Raw genomic sequence first — 16,414 nt, 5'->3', positions numbered from 1 at the left:
ACTGAGCCAGGGGGTGGTGCCACAGTGTGTACTAGCTGGCTAGTTCCAAACTGCAGTTTTTGTTCTCAATGGCCCCCAAGTGACTATGCTGGGGACCATCAGTACTCTAAGACAGCTGAGACAGAAGCCAGTGACTCAGGTAGCCTCTAGAAAAATCAGAGCATTGGATATATGGTCCAGTTATTTTCCTTTCTCCTCCAGGGGTATGCTGGGAGCTGAGGGTTCCCTCCCAATCATTTGGCACTGTGCTGTTGGTAAAACTTATGTTTAAAGAGTGTCTTGAATATTCCTACTGGCTTTATTTTGTCTGGTTTTGCACTCCTCTGGAATGTACAAATCTCTCTATCTGGATTTCTCTAAAAAGGAATTGTTCTGTGTATTGTTAGATCAGTGTTTCTGTGGGAGGAATGGAGGTCCAGAGCTTCATATTCTGCCATCTTGCTGATATTATTCCCCTTCTCTGATTCTTGTAACTAGTTTCGACTTAAAGTCTGTGCCTCAAATATTTTGATGCTTTGTTGGTTTGATGTCTTCTTGGAGAATAAGGGCCCTTTATCATGTAATGCCCCTCTTTATCCCTAATATTTTTCATTGTTCTCAAATATGGTTTGTCTGAAATTGGTATAGCTACTCTAGTATTTTATTATTATTATTCAGCATGGAATATCTTTTTCCACCCCTTAACTTTTAATCTATCTGAGTTTACATATTTGAAATTGGTTTCTTGTAGACATCATATAGTTGGATTTTTGGAAATCCACAGTGACAGTATCTTTCTTTTAATTGATACACGTAGGCCATTTATATTCAAAGTAGCCATTCACATTTTTAGATCAATATCTACCATTTTTGGTAATTCTATTTGTTATTTTCCTTCTGTTTTCCTCTTTCTCTGTCTTCTCTGTTTTAATTGAGCATTTTATATGATTCCACTTTATCTCCTTTCTCAGCATTTCAATTATACTTCTTTTAAAATTGTCTTTAGTGGTTGCCCTAGAGTTTGTGACATGCATTTTTAAACTAATCTGAATCCACCTCCAAATAACATTATACTGCTTCACATGTAGCACATAAAACTTATAACAGAGTATTCACAATTCCTTTCTCTAACATTCTACAGTTTTTCTTCCAGTCATTAAAGCTTTCTATACCTATCACCTAACACATTACTTTTATTACCTAAAGTAATTATTTTTAGAACAATTAATAGTAAAACTCTTAACAATTATTTTAGCTTTACTTATTCCTTTTCTGATGCTCTTTCCTTGTGAATGGAGATCTAGGCTTCTGATGTATATAATTTTCCTTCTCCCCAAAGAATTTCTTTCAATATTTATTACATGGCATACCTGCTATAATGAATTTCCTCAGTTTTTGTTTGTCTGAGAAAGCCTGTATTTCTCCTCTACTTTTGAGGGATAATTTCAGTGGATATAGAATTCTAGGTGGTGGGTTTTTTCTTTCAATACTTTAAATATTTCACTCCACTCTTGCCTTAATGGTGACTAATGAGAAGTCCTCTATAATGCTTTTTCTTGTTTTTCTAAACATAAGGTGATTTTTCTCCCTCTGGTTTCTTGAATATGATATGCCTAGCTATGTTTCTTTTGTGTTGCTTTATTTTTTTTTGTATTTTTCCTCTTTGGTGAGTTCTCTGAGCTTCCTTGATCTGCAGTTTGGTGTTTGTCACTAATATTTGAAAATTATTAGCCATTATTACCTCAAATATTTCTTTAGTTCCTTTCCTTCTTCTAACTAATTAAGTGTATGTTACATCTCTTGAAATTACCTCATAGTCCATAGGTGTTCTATTCTGAGTTTTTTTAAATTCTTTTTTTTTAGTATTTCAGCTTGGGAGGTTTCTCTTGACCTATCTTTACATTCACTGATTCTTTATTTGGCCATGGCCAGTCTACCAGTGAACCCAGTGAGGGCGTTCTTTATTTTTATTACAGTGCTTTTTATTTCTGGCATTTCCTTTTGATACTTTTTTTGAGTTTCCATCTCTCTGCTTATATTACCCATATGTTCTTGACTCTTGTCTTTTTCCATTAGAGCCCTTAACATAGTAATCATGTCTGTTAATTCCAAAACTTTTATCATATCCTAGTCTTGCTCTGATGCTTGTTTTGTATCTTCACACCATCCTTTTCCTTGCTTTTTACCTTGTCTTATAAATTTTTTGTTGAAAGCCAGGCATAATGTATTGGGTAATAGTACTAAGATAAATAGGCCTCTAGTATGAGGTTTCATTTTAATTTGGCTAGAAGTTGGGCTATTTTTAATGTTTGAAGTAGCTGTAGGTGTTTAAAGGCTTCAAATTCCTCTAGTGTCTTTGATTTTTATTTCTCCTTTGTTTTTGGTATGCCCTAAGAACTACTCATCAGATAGGGTCTGCAGCTTAAAGAGCTTTCATCTACAATCCAATCTTACTATACTGCAGCCAGTTGTGTAGTGGTAAGGTGTGAGACAAAGGATGAATTATATAATCTTATGATTAAATCTCAGTGTTTTTAGTGGGCCTGTGCTTCTGGATGGTGTCCTTAACAGCATTTGATAACTTTCATCTCTTGGTGAGACAGGAAGGCCTGAGAGGGCTGAAGTCAGAGAAATGTCCCTTCCCCAGATGGGAGAAGACTCTGATAAAGTCTTTTACACCAGAAAGAAGGTTTTTGCTATAGAGACAACTCTGTTTGGAGAACATGGTATGGGCAATGCAATGTTTAATTTTCCTCTTCCCTTCCAGAACTACGTGGTCATTATTTTGCCTCTTTATCACAAAAACCTGGTAGGATTCATGGAGGTAAAAGCCCATAAAAGCATGTGTTCCCCCTTAACAGTGTGTCCCCAGAAATTTCTCCTTTTCAGGTAGTCTACACTGAGCCTCCAGCAATTCATCAAAATTACCATTTAAGTAAATGAAGTTTCTCCTCCAGGTAAATAGATCTTGGCTGTGCCAAGATTTTCCAGTCTTTCCAGATTTTGGGGTGGCAGTTTGACCTGCAACTTCAGTTGTCTGAAAAGTTCAAGAAAAGTAATTGCTTTTCACCTCGGTCACCTTTTTTGGTGTGGTAAGAATGGGAACAATAACTTCCAAGTTCTTTACATGACAGAGCTGAAATCAAAAGTCTGATGAATTTTTAAGTTATGATCTTGTAGGTTATCTGGTTGATTCTTACTTTTAGGATTGGTACAACAATCTTTCATAATTTTCTCCAACCTAAGCAGAAGTGGAAGTCCTGGGATTGAGTGTTGATAATTGTAGGAGAGTGGAAATAAGGCACTGGGTCCTTGCAAGGCATAGAATTGAAATGAACCTCAAAGGTCTGCACACCTTGTGAAAGCATAGTTCAGCCAAGAAATCTACCAACTGAATAGTGATACATCAAATAAAATTTTATGTCTTTGTGGGGGTTATGGGTGGACCTTAATTAGGATGTGGGTTCAAATGCCTGTAAGACAAACCAAAAGTGGAAGTGGAAGTGGCAAAACAAGAAGTGAAGAAGTGGAAGAAATGCAGCCAGAGTGCACGGAGGTGGCTTCACTTAGTCCTTCAAGGAATCTGCAGTTCTGAATTGGTCACTGCAGCAGGCTAGTGTTAAACTTCTACCAAGGGTATGCTTACTCATGAGAGCCAGATTCTTGAATACACACAAAAAGGTTAATGATATATATATATATATATCTTAGTCTTAGAGTTCTTCCAGAAAAGGGATCCAAAACAAACCTGCTCAGAGAAACCTGAAAAAGTTGTGATATTGGGAAACTACTTGTTATAAGTGAGATGGTTAAACAACAGGAAGATGTTAGCCAAAGTTTTTACATCCAACTAAGTTAACTTTCATGTATAACTACAAGATATAAAGAACATGCAAGAACTCAGGAAATCTTATTTCCATGATGCTTTCCTAAGGTATTTAATAGAAAAAAAAGGTTTCAGGTAACCAATATAATTATACTGTAAGGAAAATATGTAATATATATATATAAACAGTAAGGAAAAATAACTGTAGAGTATCTTTATGATATATAGGTAAGGGAGGACTTACTTAATAAGATGAAATAAACTATAAGACTTAAAATACATAAAAATATAAACCATAAATGGAAAGACTGACAAATTTAACTCTACTAAATTTAAAATCTCAGTATAAACAAAGATAAAGGCAAGTTACAGGCTGCCAGAAGATATGTGCCTCATTATCGCAATGTTTTAAAATTATGAATATATAAAGAATTTCTACAAACCAGAAAGGACAAACAACCAAACCAAAAATATAGACACAATATGAACCAGCAACTACTAGAGGAAGAATCCTGAATGACCAGTAAACATATTAAAAGAAAAGCAATCTCACTAGTATACAGAGAAATGCATCATAATGAGTTATTATTTCATGGTCACTGGATTGGCAAAATTTAGTCTGATAGCACAAAATGTTGATGAGAATGAGGAGAAATGGTGTCTTTTATTGCTGTTAATTTAAAATTGGTATAGCTGCAATTGCTAGTAATGTTGAAGATGTACAGTGCACTTCTTGGCATATACTGTGTAGAAAATTGTACATATGCATAAAGATATATGGTGGAGGATGTTCATTGCAAACAATTTGTATAGGAAAAGATTTGGAATGTACATACAACTCTTTGTTAGAGAAATGGGTAAACCATAGTTCATTTATTCAAACAATTTTATTTTGAAGGAAAGTTAATGAACTAGTCTATGTGTACCAATATAGATAGATAATAAATGGAGGTGTTATTTATTTTGTTGTTTTCATCAAAAGAGAGAAATGAAAATGCTTAAATACTGATGAGAAGAAGCTAATTCAAGGTAGACTTTGAAGATACAGGACAAATAGGTGGCAACTGATAATGTCTGGTTCCTGAAATGGTAAGATTAGATAGGATTCAAAGCATAGAGGAAGAGTTTGGCCTTAGCTAAGAGGAAGAACAGTTCTATTATAATATGAAAGGAAGATAGAATAGAGACAGAAGGAGTAAGTATAAGATGGGTGGTATGAAAATGAGGGAACTCCTATCTGGTGGCTTTTATTATCCCTGTAAAGTAGGCAGAATATTTAGCTGCTAGAGGGATGGTGGTGGTGATGATGGTGTGTGTGCATTAGTTCTGTTCATCCAAAGATACCATTAGTGCAGGGAAAAGAAAAACCACAGAGTAGAAGATAACTGTATTACATATATATGGCAAAGGACTTGTGTTCAGAATATATGAATGACTCTTATAAATCAATTAAAAAGGACAATATCCCAGTTAAATCTGGGTGACAGTTACATGTGTGTATACACATGTCAAAATTCATTGAGCTGCCCACTAATATTTTGCTGTATGTACCTCAATAAAAAAAGAAAAAAAATAGAAAAGGGAAAAAAAGGCAAAATACCTGATCAGACACATCACAAAAGAGAATATTGAAATAATCAGTGAGCATATGAAAGGTGCTTCATGTAATTACCTAACAAGAAATGCACATTAAACCAACAATGTGTCTGCTGCTTATCCACCAGAATGGTTTAATTAAACAGTAGACAATACCAAGTGTTGTTGAGGTAGTTAAACAATTGGATCTTATACATTGCTCGTGGGAGTATAAACTGGAAGAACTTTAAAGAATATATTTGACAATATCTACTAAAGCTGACAGTATGAATACCCTAAGACCTAGTGATTTCACTCCTAAATGTATATCTAGCAAAAAAAAATGTGTATGTTCATCCAAAGGCATGTATATGGCTGATCAGAGAAGCATCATTTGTAAATAGCCCCAAACTGGAAGCAACCCAAAAGCCCATCAGTAGTGGAATGAAGACAACTTTCATTTGAATACCATTAAAATCTACTGACATACATACAAATATGAATGAATGTCAAAAACAGTTTGCTAAGCAAAAGACCTAGACATAAAAAGTGCATAGTGTACAATTCCATTTATACCAATTTTGGAAAAGACAAATCTATCTATAGTAATAAAAGTCAGAATTGGGGTTACCTCCTGGGAAGGGACAAATGGAATACAGAATTAGAAAGGACCAGAGGGGACTTTCTTGGGTACTAGATGTGTTCTATATCTTTATCTGTATAGGAATTATACAATTGTATATACTTATTTAGATACACACTTTGTTATTGCTTTTTATGTATTTTTATGCATGTTATATATTAATAAACATTTCTTAAGATTCTGAGGTAATTCTTATATTACATCTCCCTCATTCCTTTGTTTTGAGCCTCCACTTTAAACCATGAAATTCAAGACTATCTGGAGTTTCTAGAGTAAGTACCTCTTTTGGGGGTCAATATTAACCCTGTGTCTTCTGTATTCTATTGCTGATTATTTCTCTCCTTTTTCTTTTGCTTAAGCCAATCTTATAGAATGTTCCAGTCACTACGTTCCAAGCCATAACAGCTCTAGGATATTCTATTTTTGCCTTCTTCCCTGTTCCATGTTTTAAGATTGTACATGTTATAAAGGTCCAAGGGCTCAGGGGTACTTATGGAATATTTATTCTTTAAGTGTCTTTCAAATTTAAAAAGTAGGCCATCATAGACAAGTGAGCCATTAGTAACCATAATGCAATACTGGCCCCATTTCAATGATTTGATTTTGTAGATACACAAACTAGATCAGAAAAATAATAAAGGGATTCTTTCTGGGCCTTAAGTACTCACTGAATAATTTCTAATGTGTCTCTAAATAGATATCAATGGCTTTTATACAGTTACCTTTAAGCTAATTCTCCTTTGCCCTCTTTTCTCATCGTTCTTCTATCTTTATGTTCATATTCCTTCACATAATTCTATCCATTTGAAATACTTACACTATTGCATCCCTCAGACACCTACAACAACCTTTAAAATCTATCCTTAGACCTCTTATCCCTCACATTCTAAACACTGACATATTTAAAGTTTATAATATGTAAAACTTAAATTAATCTCCTACATGATTACCTGTATCTCTAAGAAACTGACCTTCACTGAAAATCTCACCTATTCCAGGAAGTGAATTATAAGCATATCTATAAACCCTATGCTGACACATTATTTGCTAATCACAACACATTTTACCATACTATTTCAATTAGTGGCTAGACATGTTTAGCATTCAAAATATTTTCTAAATTAAAATCCACAGAAAATACCTAAATCCACAGTGACAGTATCAGTATCTAGATATTCCTTAGGAAATTCCATACAATGTGAAAGCAAATATGTAGATTACCATTCTAAATGAATTAGATACCCCATGCTTGCATGCTCAGTCAGTTAAGTTATCACATATACCAAGTTAGTGAAGAAGGTAAAATAGTGTAGAAGAGAAAGTACTTGAGTAGGAGTAAGGAGAATGAGTTCTTTTAGCTATGCTACTAGCTAGCAATGTATTTATTTTTCATATCATTAATATACAATTACATGAGCAACACTGTGGTTACAAGATTTCCTCCATTTTCAAATTCCCCCACATACCCCATTATAGTCACTGTCCATCAGAGTACTAAGACGCCATAGAATCACCACTTGTCTTCTCTCTGTTATACTGCCTTCCCTGTGCCCCTCCCCTATATTAGGTGTGCTAATTGTAATGCCCCTTTTCCCCCTTATGCCTCCCTTCCCACCCACGCTCCCCAGTCTCTTTCCCTTTGGTAACTGTTAGTCCATTCTTGGATTCTGTGAGTTTGCTGCTGTTTTGTTCTTCAGTTTTTTCTTTGTTCTTATACTCCACAGATGAGTGAAATCATTTGGTACCTGTCTTTCTCTGCCTGGCTTATTACACTGAGCATAATAACCTCTAGCTCCATCCATGTTGTTGCAAATGGTAGGATTTGTTTTCTTCTTATGGCTGAATAGTATTCCATTGTGTATATGTACCACCTCTTCTTTATCCATTCATCTACTGATTGGATAAAAACCTACTAGGTTGCTTCCATTTCTTGGCTATTGTAAACAGTTCTGTGATAAACATAGGGGTGCATATGTCTTTTTCAAACTGATCTCCTGCATTCTCTGGGTAGATTCCAAGGAGTGGAATTCCCAGGTCAAATGGTATTTCTATTTTGAGTTTTTTGAGGAACCTCAATACTGCTTTCTACAATGGTTGAACTAATTTATATTCCCACCACCAGCAGTGTAGGAGGGTTCCCCTTTCTCCACATCCTTGCCAACATTTGTTGTTGTTTGTCTTTTGGATGTTGGCCATCCTAACTAATATGATGTGGTATCTCAATATGGTTTTAATTTGCATTTCTCTGATGATTAGTGATATGGAGCATCTTTTCATGTGCCTGTTGGCCATCTGAATTTCTTCTTTGGAGAAGTGTCTGTTCTGATACTCTTCCCATTTTTTAGTTGGATGATTTGCTTTTTGTTTGTTGAGGTACATGAGTTCTTTGTATATTTTGGATGTCAAACCTTATTGGATCTGTCATTTATGAAAATATTTTCCCATACTGAAGGATGTCTTTTCGTTCTATTGATGGTGACCTTTGCTGTACAGAAGCTTTTAACTTTAATATAGTTCCACTTGTTCATCTTTGCTTTTCTTTCCCATGCCCGTGTAGATATGTTCATGAAGAAGTTGCTCATGTTTATGTCCAAGAGATTTTTGCCTATACTTTTTCTAAGAATTTTATGGTTTCATGACTTACATTCAGATCTTTAATCGATTTTGAGTTTACTTTTGTGTATGGGGTTAGACAATCCAGTTTAATTCTCTTGCATGTAGTTGTCCAGTTTTGCCAACACCAGCTGTTGAACAGGCTGTCATTTCCCCATTGTATATCCATGGCTCCTTTATCATATATTAATTGGCCATATATGCTTGAGTTTATATCTGGACTCTCTATTCTGTTCCACTGGTCTATGGGTCTGTTCTTGTGCCAGTACCAAATTGTCTTGGTAACTGTGGCTTTGTAGTTGAGCTTGAAGTTGGAGAGCGAGATCCCCCCCACTTTTTCTCCCTTCTCAGGATTGCTTTGGCTATTCGGGGGTTTTGTGGTTCCATATGAATTTTAAAACTATTTTTTCCAGTTCGTTGAAGAATTCTGTTGGTATTTTGATAGGCATTCCACTGAATCTGTAGATTGCTTTAGGCAGGATGGCCATTTTGGAAGTATTAATTCTTCCTAGCCAGGAGCATGGGATGAGTTTCCATTTGTTAGTGTCCTCTTTAATTTCTCTTAAGAGTGTCTTGCAGTTTTCAGTTTATAGGTCTTTCACTTCTTTGGTTAGGTTTATTCCTAGGTATTTTATTCTTTTTGATGCTATTGTGAATGAAATTGTTTTCCTGATTTCTCTTTCTGTTGGTTCATTGTTAGTGCATAGGAAAGCCACAGATTTCTGTGTGTTAATTTTGTATCCTGCAGCTTTGCTGAATTCCAATGTAGTTCTAGTACTTTTGGAGTGGAGTCTTTAGGGTTTTATATGTACAATATCATGTCATCTGCAAATAGTGACAGTTTGACTTCTTCTTTACCAATCTGGATTTCTTGTATTTCTTTGTTTTGTCTAATTGCCATGCCATGGCTAGGACTTCCAGTACTATGTTGAATAACAGTGGGTAGTGTGGGCATCCCTGTCCTGTTTCTGATCTCAGAGGAAAAGCTTTCAGCCTCTCGCTGTTCAGTATGATGTTAGCTGTGGTTTTATCATATATGGCCTTTATTATGTTGAGGTACTTGCCCTCTATGACCATTTTGTTTTTTGTCAAATGCTTTTTCAGAATCTATGGAGATGATCATGTGGTTTTTGTCCTTCTTTTTGTTGATGTGGTTCATGATGTTGATGTATTTTCGAATGTTGTACCATCTTTGGATCCCTTAGATGAATCCCACTTGGTCATGGTCTATGATCCTTTTCATGTATTTTTGAATTCAGTTTGATAATATTTTGTTGAGTATTTTTGCATATACATTCATCAGGGATATTGGTCTGTAGTTTACTTTTTTGGTCAGGTATTTGCCTGGTCTTGGTATTAGGGTGATGTTGGCTTCATAGAATGAGTTTGGAAGTATTCCCTCCTCTTCTATTTTTTGGAAAACTTTAAGGAGAATGGGTATTATGTCTTCTCTGTATGTCTGATAAAATTCTGAGGTAAATCCATCTGGCCTGGGGGTTTTGTTCTTGGGTAGTTTTTCGATAACTGCTTCAATTTCATTGCTGGTAATTGTTCTGTTTAGATTTTCTGTTTCTTTCTAGGTCAGTCTTGGAAGGTTGTATTTTTCTAGGAAGTTGTCCATTTCTCCTAGGTTTTCCAGCTTGTTAGCATGTAGGTTTTCATAGTATTCTCTAATAATTCTTTGTATTTCTGTGGGGTCCATCGTGATTTTTCCTTTCTCTTTTCTGATTCTGTTGATGTGTGTTGACCCTCTTTTTCTCTTAATAAGTCTGGCTAGAGGCTCATCTATTTTGTTTATTTTCTCGAAGAACTAGCTCTTGGTTTCATTGATTTTTTCTATTACTTTATTCTTCTCAATTTCATTTATTTCTCCTGTCATCTTTATTATGTCCCTCCTTCTGCTCACCTTAGGCCTCATTTGTTCTTTTTTTTCCAATTTCGTTAATTGTGACATTAGACTATTCATTTGGGATTGTTCTTCCTTCTTTATATGTGCCTGGATTGCTATATACTTTCCTCTTAAGAGTGCTTTTGCTGCATCCCACAGAAGTTGTGGCGTTGTATTGTTGTTGTCATTTGTTTCCATTTATTGCTGGTTCTCTATTTTAATTTGGTCATTGATCCATTGATTATTTAGGAGCATGTTGTTAAACCTCCATGTACTTGTTAGCCGTTTTGTTTTCTTTGTACAATTTATTTCTAGTTTTATACCTTTGTGGCCTGAAAAGTTGATTAGTAGGATTTCAACCTTTTTGAATTTACTGAAGCTCTTTTGTGGCCTAGTATGTGGTCTATTTTGGAGAATGTTCCATGTGCACTTGAGAAGAATGTGTATCCTGTTGCTTTTGGATGTAGAGTTCTATAGATGTCTATTAGGTCCATCTGTTCTAGTGTGTTATTCAGTGCCTCTGGGTTCTTACTTATTTTCTGTCTGGTGGATCTGTCCTTTGGAGTGAGTGGTGTGTTAAAGTCTTCCAAAATGAATGCATTGCATTCTATTTCCTCCTTTAATTCTGTTAGTATTTGTTTCACATATATTGGTGCTCCTGTATTGGGAGCATATATGTTTATAATGGTTATATCCTCTTGTTGGACTGAGCCCTTTATTATTATGTAATGTCCTTCTTTATCCCTTGTTACTTTCTTTGTTTTGAAGTCTATCTTGTCTGATACTAGTAGTGCAACACCTGCTTTTTTCTCCCTGTTGTTTGCATGAAATATCTTTTTCCGTCTCTTCACCTTTAGTCTGTGCATGTCTTTGGGTTTGAGGTGAGTCTCTTGTAAGCAGCATATAGATGGGTCTTGCTTTTCTATCCATTCTATTACTCTGTGTCTTTTGATTGGTGCATTCAGTCCATTTAAATTTAGGGTGACTATTGAAAGATATGTATTTATTGCCATTGCACACTTTATATTCATGGTTACCAAAGGTTCAAGTTTAGCTTCTTTACTATCTTACTGTCTAACTTAACTCGCTTATTTTGCTGTTATAAACACTGTCTCATGATTCTTTATTTCTCTCCCTTCTTATTCCTCCTCCTCCATTCTTTATATGTTGGTTGTTTTATTCTGTGCTCTTTTGTGTTTTCTTTAACTGCTTTTGTGGGTAGTTGATTTTATTTTTTGCCTTTAGTTAGTTTTTGGTTGGTCTGCTTTCTTGCTGTGATTTTATTTTTTCTGGGACATCTATTTATTCTTAGGAGTTCTCCCATCTAGAGCAGTCCCTCTAAAATACCCTGTAGAGGTGGTTTTTGGGAGGCAAATTCCCTCAGCTTTTGCTTGTCTTGGAATTTTTTAATCCCTCATTCATATTTAAATGATAATGGTGCTGGATACAGTATTCTTGGTTCTGGGCTCTTTTGTTTCATTGCATTAAATTTATCATGCCATTCTCTTCTTGCCTGTAAGGTTTCTGTTGAGAAGTCTGATGATAGCCTGATGGGTTTTCCTTTTCAGGTGACCTTTTTCCTCTCTCTAGCTGCCTTTAAAACTCTGTCCTTGTCCATGATCTTTGCCATTTTAATTATCATGTGTCTTTGTGTTGTCCTCCTTGGGTCCCTTCTGTTGGGAGTTCTGTGTTCTTCCACCATCTGATCGATTATTTCCTCCCCCAGTTTGGGGAAGTTTTCAGCAATTATTTCTTCACAGACACTTTCTATCTTTTTTTCTCTCTCTTCTTCTTCTGGTACCCCTATAATGCGGATATTGTTCCTTTTGGATTGTTCACACATTTCTCTTAATATTGTTTCATTACTTGAGTTCCTTTTATCTCTCTCTACATCAGCTTCTATGCATTCCTGTTCTCTGGTTTCTATTTCATCAATGGCCTCTTGCATCTTATCCATTCTGCTTATAAATCCTTCCATAGATTTTTTCATTTCTATAATATCCCTCCAGATGTCATCCCTTAACTCTTGTATATTTTTCTGCAGCTCCATCAGCATGTTTATGATTTTTATTTTGAACTCTTTTTCAGAGAGACTGGTTGGATCTGTCTCTGCAGATCCTCTCTCAGGGGTTGTCTGGACTATTTTGGACTGGACTAAGTTTTTCTGCCTCTTCATGTTGATAGCGGTTGCTATAGGCAGGTTGCGGGTGTGCCAGATGGGAAAAGAAAGTCCTTTCCTGCTTTCTGGATTCCTTGCTCTTCTCCACTCCCTATGTCGGTTACCAGCATTCCTGAAGCATTCACCAGGTTAATCCACTAAGCTGTTGTGGGCGGGGTCTCCGTCAGAGCATCGCAGAGCCCTGTGGGGAGTGGGAGGCATGCCAGGTGCACTCCTCCATGATAGCAGCGCCCCTGCCGGGCAGCTGTGAACCAGCAGCTGCCTTTGGGTCTGGCCTGGGAGGCTGTGCATCGGTCTGGGATTCCGGTCAGCTGCTGGGAGCACAGCTGCTCCCTATGGCACTCCTGCAGGTGTGCGTGGGCCTGTCCTGTGCCTCTCTGGTGCTGCTGCCGCTGGCACGCTCAGGCCACTCTGGGCCACTCGGTCACCGTAGCCAAGGGCTCATGCGGATGTCTCCCAGACCCCTCTGGAACTGCGGCCACCGGCACACGCCACCCACTCCCAGGCTGTTCAGTCACCACTGCAGCCGGTTCACATGAGCCACTCCCGGTGTCCTCTGGTGCCACTGGTGCACGCTGGCCTTTCCCAGTCCCTTCTGGTGCCGCTGCCTCCAGCATGCGCTGCCACTCTCCCACTACTGGGCTGGTGTGTTGGGGTCCGTGCCAGTTGGGGGAATGACTGGCACACTGCTTAGTGCCGTGAGGGGCTTCAGAGCCATGCCGCCCAGGGGGTTAGGGTGCCTAAAGTTCCCTAGAATTCCCAGCTGCTGACTTTGTTTGCCCGGACGACTTCATCCAGCTGTGGGGTCCCTGTCTCTTTAAGACTTGCAAAAAGCACTTGCTTTTCTTTTGTCTCAGGGGCACCAGTTGAGGGGACCTGATCGCAGGTTTTGCTTTTCCATTTCTCTAATATCCAGCACCCCATGCACCTTGTGTCTGTGCTCTGGGTGCAGATTTCTAGAGCTAGTTGTTTAGCTCTCCTGTGCTTTCACTCCCTCCCCATTCCAACTCCTTTCTTCCTGCTGGGTTCTGGTGTTGAGTGGCTTTTGTGTCCTGCCTGACCGCGGCTTGTATCTTAGCCCTTTCGTGTGATGTTAAGTTCTCGCAGATGTCGATGTATCCTGGTTGTTGTACTGTATCCACTGGTGTCTCTTTTAGGAATAGTTGTATTTATTATAAATATATATGTTTTTGGGAGGAGATTTCCACTGAACTACACATGCCGCCATCTTCCCGTGATTCTTGTCTTTAGTTTTTTTTATGTATAGTATCATGTCATCTGCAAACAGGGACAGTTTGACTTCCTCCTTACCAATCTTGATTTCTTGTATTTCTTTGTTTTGTCTGATTGCTGTGGCTAGGCCCTCCAGTACTATATTGAATAACAGTGGGGAGAGTGGGCATCCTTGTCTTGTTCCCGATCTTAGGTGAAAAGCTCACAGCTTCTTGCCATTAAGTATAATGTTGGCTGTGGGTTTGTCATATATGGCCTTTATTAAGTTGAGGTACTTGCCCTCTATGCCCATTTTGTTGAGAGTTTTTATCATGAATGGATGTTGAATTTTTTTGAATGCTTTTTCAGCATCTATGGAAATAGTCATATGTTTTTTGTCCTCCTTTTTGTTGATGTGGTGGATGATGTTGTTGCATTTTTGAATTTTGTAACATCCTTGCATCCCTGAGATGAATCCCACTTGATCATGGTGTATGATCCTCTTGATGTATTTTTTAATTTGGCTTGCTAATATTTTGTTGAGTATTTTTACATCTCTGTTATCAGGGATATTGCTCTACAGTTTTCTTTTTTTATGGTGTTTTTGCCTGCTTTTGGTATTAGAGTGATGCTGGCCTCATAATATGAGTTTGGCAGTATTCCCTCTTCTTGTACTCTTTGGAAAACTTTATGGAGAATGGATATTAAGTCTTCACAAAATGTTTGATAAAATTCAGCTGTGAAGCCATGTGGTCCAGGAATTTTGTTCTTAGCTAGTTTTATGATTACCAATTCAATTCATGCTGGTAATTGATCAGTTTAGATTTTCTGTTTCTTCCTGGGTCAGTCTTGAAAGGTTATATTTTTCTAGGAAGTTTTCCATTTCTTCTAGGTTATCCAGTTTGTTAGCATATAGGTTTTAAAAGTACTCTCTAATAATTCTTTCTATTTCTGTGGATTCTGTAGTGATTTTTCCTTTCTCATTTATGATTCTGTTTAGGTGCATAGATTCTCTTTTTTTTCTTAATACGTCTGGCTACGGGTTTATCTATTTTGTTTATTTTCTCAAAGAACCAGCTCTTGGTTTTATTGATTTTTCTATTGTTTTATTTTCTCAATTTTATTTATTTCTTCTCTGATCTTTATTATGTCCCTCTTTCTACAGATTTTGGAACTCATTTGTTCTTTTTCCAGTTTCAATAATTGTGAATTCAGACTATTCAATTGGGATTGTTCTTCCTTCTTTAAATAGGCCTGGATTGCTATACACTTTCCTCTTAGAACTACCTTTGCTGCTTCCCACAGAAGTTGGGGCTTTGTGCTGTTGTTTTCATTTTCTCCATATATTGCTTCATCTCTGTTTTCTTTTGGTCATTGATCCACTGATTATTTAGGAGCATGTTGTTAAGCCTCCATGTGTTTGTGAGACTTTTTGTTTTCTTTGTACAATTTATTTCTAGTTTTATACCTCTGTGATCTGAGAAATTGTTTGGTACAATTTGAATCTTTTTTAATTTATTGAGGCTCTTTTTGTGGCCTAGTATGTGGTCTATTCTGGAAAATGTTCCATGTGCACTTGAGAAGAATGTGTATCCTGATGCTTTTGGATGTATAGTTCTGTAGATCCATCTGTTCCAGTGTGTTGTTCAGTGCTTCTGTGTCCTTACTTATTTTCTGCCTGCTTAATCTGTCCTTTGGAGTGAGTGGTATGTTGAAGTATCCTAAAATAAATGCATTGCATTCTATTTCCTCCTTTAATTCTGTTAGTATTTGTTTCATATATGTAGGTGCTCCTTTGTTCAGGGCATAGATATTTATAATGGTTATATCTTCTTGTTGGGCTGACCCATTTATCATTGTGTAATGTCCTTCTTTCTTTCTTGTGACTTTCTTTTTTTGAAGTCTATTTTGTCTGATAAAAGTACTGTAACACTGGCTTTATTCTCCCTATTATTTTCATAAAATATCTTTTTCCCTCCCTTTATTTTTAGTTTGTGTCAGTCATTGGGTTTGTAGTGAGTCTCTCAAAGGTAGCATATAGATGGATCTTGTTTTTTTATCCATTCTATTACTCTGTTTCTTCTTATTGGTGCATTCAGTCCATTTACATTTAGGGTGATTATTGATGGATATGTACTTATTGCCATTGCAGGCTTTCAATTCATGGTTACAAAAGGTTCAAGGGCAGCTTATTTTCTATCCAACTGTCTAACTTAACTCACTTATTATGCTATTATAAACACAGTCTGATGATTCTTTGTTTCTCTCTGTTTTTTTTCTTCCTCCTCCACTCTTTATATGTTAGGTATTTTATTTTGTACTCTTTGTGTGTCCCTTGACTGATTTTGTGGATAAATGATTTTATTTTGCCTTTAGTTAGTATTTGGTTGGTCTGCTTTCTTTGCTCTGATTTATTTTCTCTGGTGGCAGTTATTTAGCCTTAAGCATACTTACATCTAGAGCAGTCCCTTTGGAATACACTGTAGAGATGGTTTGTGG

This window comes from Manis pentadactyla, chromosome X (genome assembly GCF_030020395.1).
Source record: "Manis pentadactyla isolate mManPen7 chromosome X, mManPen7.hap1, whole genome shotgun sequence".
NCBI lineage: Eukaryota > Metazoa > Chordata > Mammalia > Pholidota > Manidae > Manis > Manis pentadactyla.
This window is presented reverse-complemented; position numbering follows the sequence as displayed.